Raw genomic sequence first — 4,371 nt, 5'->3', positions numbered from 1 at the left:
TGACAACCATATATTAAACTTACTTTCAAATCAGATGAATGTTGAAATAATAACGTATTGTATCATAGTTTGGGGACCATCCTGTTGAAAATGTGTCCGAGTTAAATCGTATACATATACATGCACCGTGCGTTAACTGGAGTGCAGGTATTAGTTACCTGCACTTCAGAACATGCCCATTGATTGGCTCATTTTTGCTAGTGTTTACTTATTGTGACGGCAGAGAAAGTGAAAGCGATATAATTATCATATTTAGATGCTCGTTCATTGGTTACTTTTCTCCGGGGTTTCATATTGTGGCGACAGGGAACGAGTTTTTACGTTTGACTATGATACAAAAGAAAAAGAACATCAAAACACTTGGCAATCTGTTTAATACTCGGCTGCTACGTCCCCTCGTACAAATCAGATAGCCTCTTGTTTCGATGCTCTTTCTATTACTAATGTCCTGTTCCATATTAAAAAGAACTGCAAGTACAACACTTCTTGATAAAAGTCGTGTTCTGTTATAAATAGTTTATCAATTGATTATTGTTCCCAATGACAATGCCAATATCATTGAGAACAAGAATGTTAAGTAGCTTAAATTGTCAACAATTTTCAGAATAAAGTCGAAAATCAAATACATCCAAATATAAGTGCAAATGTGTTTTAACGAATTTTTAGTATTTTAACATAAGTTCATCCATGTGTTTAAAATTGATGCTTTGTGAACATTTACAAAATAAACAATTCTATGATAGGGAAAGAAAGTGTCATAAGGATTTTAGACTTTAGACTTTTGAAGATCAGATCTGTGAATGTCCTTTACGTTCTATGAAGATATTCATGACGAAAACGACAGTAATAAAGTAGGGTATTTATCGGATCAGGTATAGAGAATATCTGATGTTTGAATTAACAGTTTCAATATCAAAAGCTGTAAAGATGGTAGAATACAAAAGTCATTATTTTGTTTTACATTAAACGACTACCTCATAGTAGAAATGAATAGAACATGATCTCAGGAACCACGAAATGATCTCATATATTCACATATATTTAAAAGACATTATAATAGGGTTTGTCTGGGAAAAAGAAACTGGTTCTCATCAAATTGATCAAATAAACACCATCATATCAATTATGCATGTGATGACAAATATTTGCGAGATAATTTTGAAACGACAAACTCAGAGATGGCTAATTTCCCACGAGCAGCACCAGATGTCGGCAACAATATGAATTTGGCATTCAGGAAATGTTTGCAGACGAGTCTTTCCTTACTAATTCTTTCGAATACAAAATAAAGATAAAGTGTATACATTCGAAACCAACACAGAATGCAGCAAATCGGTTTTTTAAAACCTAGATAAAAGAAGAAGCCGAACAATGAATTTATTAATTAAAATTATTTAGTAAAATTAACATAGAAAACAAGCAGTTTCTAATATGAACTAATTGTTCATGTCAGGGATTATGATAAAGTCACAACAACGAGCATAATTAGGAATTCAGTTTTGTTTTGTCATTAGTATTTTAAATTATATACGCGTTAAAAATTATTTCAATACAATGTGTTCTATGAGAATAGAAACGTTTTAATGAAATATTTTTTTAACAGAATTAACAGAACGAAATGACCTTTTCAGGTTGCGTTCTCGTTACTTTCCAGTAAAAAAGCGTATAAGTTATTTAGATGGATTTCATTTTTAAACTTCTAGTGAAACAGATTGGCAGCTTTAACGATATATCTTCCTAACAATGTTCTATTTCTGTTTTCGCCGCAAAGCAAAATTGTAAATTTCATCAAATCCATGGATGAATTGCTAGTATCGGAAAGATAGTATCAAAGTGTTTCATATATAATGTCTCACAATTTATGTTATATGACAAATTAGAAGCTTTAAATCAAGAAAGAAAGTTTCATGTTAAGAATTGTTTTCTACAAAAGAAGATAATCCTTTTTTAACATCTGTCCTAATTATATTAGCATTTTTTCTTTGTTATGTTAACCATAGTTAAATATGTTCCTAATTAAAAGTTTACATTGTATGAGCAGTCTTGTTGATTTATCTATGCTCACATTAAAACAATTGCCTCAACGTTAAGTCTCCAGTAGTCTACGATGACAAATTTACCATGAAAGTAATTTTAACTTATGATTCATCTATGCTATAAAACAACATCAATTAAAAAGTAATACATGTAACAACTAACTATGAACTAGAATGTAATATAACAGTTTGTAAGACCAAGAGACATTGGCAATATAAAAGATGAAAGATAATTTTATCCCATGTTGTTCTTCTAATTTAAGTATTATATCTATTTCATTTAATAACTGATTGTTGTTGTTTTGTCATTTTAATCAATCATTTTTTTTTTAATGTTAAGTTTGATTTTGATAATGTTTCTACAACATTCGAGTCAACACAACCCTGAAACATTTAAACAGTTAGACTTGAAATATTATTAAGCGCATCCTTTGGTGAAAATATTCTTTATTGCAGAAATTTATTGAAATCTAGGAAATTCTTACTAAGTATCTCTAATTTCAAAAGAAAGTCTGAAAAACTGCACTATTACAGTTCAAATCTGTTTGGTCCTTTTTATGACACTACGTAGTCATACTGTGTTAACATATAGTTTGTTAAAACGTAAAATATAATCTCTTTGTGCTGTCAAAAATATTAAATATTTTACATATAGCAATAATCAGTATTTTGAAATATCAAATTTTAACAAAATATTATCTTCATATACAATTTTCGCTCAATTGTAAAACAACATACTATATAACAGATACGTTATTTAATTTTCTTTCTAATCTCCTTCCTAGATTTATCCAGTGCTGTTGTCAAATACTAGGTAAAATCATTATTAAAAATATACCAGAATACAGTCTCCTTATTTATGACAAACAATGACAACTTTCTGAAAAAACATAACAATTACATTCATGTCTGTCTTTAAACAAGAAACTGGTAATTGTCAAATTGATCAGGTTTACATAAATATATCAATTATACATATATATTACAAATACTTGCGAGCCAATTTTAAAATGACAAATTCACAGACGTTTCATTTCCCATGAGCAACGAAGTCACAACACGAGGTGTCAGCAACAATATGTTATTTTGTCCTGAGGAAATCCTGTTTGCAGACGACATTATCTTATATTTATACTTAGTCTGAATATGCCGAATACTAGATTTGAATTTTAAAGAAACAAAGAAGAAAAGCAACACATCGTTTTGATCAACATTACGTTGAATTTCAACTAGTCAACGAAAACGAAATCAATGTACTGCCAATGCAACATTCTGAACAATGACCATGCTGCTTATCAAAGTTGAAAGACTATTGTATTCACATTTAGTCATATACAAACAGACATGGTATTTTTACAAATTTTTTGTTCCTTAAGATTATCAACGGATCGTGAAAATAGACTTTTCCATTTTTCCATTTGCATTAGAAAATTTACAAATACCAAAAATACAGTGTCATAATGAACTATAACGTCTGACAAATTCAGCGCTAGATGCTTTCTATGTTATACGTTGACCATTGATCTTGCTTATCGTTAAAAAATAGAAACTTATGAACAGTATATACGTTCATCTTAAGTACAATAAAGAGCTCTTTCTTTTAATGAAAAACACATAAACTATTTTATGGCAACAAACTGAATAACTGAACTTCACGTTTTACTCGCAAAAATCTTAAGCAAGCCTTTCCTACAAAGTTTGCGGTTAATTATTGTTGGTGATATTGTAGTCTTAAAAACGTGTATGTGTAATCAAATGCCGGGCCGTTTATTTAATAAATAAGATTAACAAGGAAAGGCGGCGTTCAATGAACGCAATTCAAAACTTCTTTATGATGTATATAGCGATTCGTTGAATAAATGTAACACATTTTTTGGATAATTGAAAATTAAGTTTGAATGAACTAAAATACGTACTTGTAATTTCAGTTAATTGTATGTAAGTAACCTCTTTAATTTCAACATACGTGATCTGAAAAGGGACTCCGCTGTGGTTTTTGACATAACGGGACTAAAACTATTTTTTGAGATCGATTTAGGACTTATCTAATAACTTGTGTGCAAATTTTCAGCTCATACCCTTGCCTTTTTTTCTAGAATAATCATTTGTATAGTAAAAATTTGCCTAAAAATAATTAGCGTTGCAAGGCTTTTCACTCGCATCGGCTGAAAATCGAATAAAAAATTAGCATCTTTGTCTATCCTGTGATTACAATGTTATTCTATATCAATCTTGTTTGTCAAAACATACATGTACTATGTCTTAGTACAATTTCCAGACAAACACATAAATTATATACGAAAATAGGATCGACGTTTTCGTTGTACATGTAACA

The sequence above is a fragment of the Ruditapes philippinarum genome, unplaced genomic scaffold (assembly GCF_026571515.1).
Source record: "Ruditapes philippinarum isolate M1 unplaced genomic scaffold, ASM2657151v2 ctg11776_1_1_1_1, whole genome shotgun sequence".
NCBI classification, from domain to species: domain Eukaryota; kingdom Metazoa; phylum Mollusca; class Bivalvia; order Venerida; family Veneridae; genus Ruditapes; species Ruditapes philippinarum.
Note: the sequence above shows the minus strand (reverse complement) of the source record.